The following is a 382-nucleotide window of genomic DNA, read 5'->3' as shown; positions in this document are numbered from 1 at the left end:
GATTGCTCTATCATTTTTAACAATGTCCTGCAGCATAAATTACTCTACAGTTGGATCCAATTAAATCTGGGCCCCTTGGCAGGAGTGGTTTCTGAAGCTAGTCTTTGAGGTTTTTTCCAACCCCAGGAAGGATCTTCTTCGCTTTCTCCTCCATTCCCCACTTGTCTCTTTGTTACCAAAAATCAGCCGACCTGTGTTAGCTCATAGCTAACCTGCGGCTACTAGCTTCCTCGTAATTGCTTACCACCTTCACTTCCATTGTTTTCCAGAGAGCCCTCAGGCATGAACTTCCTCACACTTTACCTCAGATAAAGTCAATTTATTTAGAGAGAGCTCAGAGCTTGCACTTTCTCATTTATGCTTTTTTTTTTTTTTTTTTTTT

This window comes from Cebus imitator, unplaced genomic scaffold, assembly GCF_001604975.1.
Source record: "Cebus imitator isolate Cc_AM_T3 unplaced genomic scaffold, Cebus_imitator-1.0 Scaffold109, whole genome shotgun sequence".
Lineage (NCBI taxonomy): Eukaryota > Metazoa > Chordata > Mammalia > Primates > Cebidae > Cebus > Cebus imitator.
Note: the sequence above shows the minus strand (reverse complement) of the source record.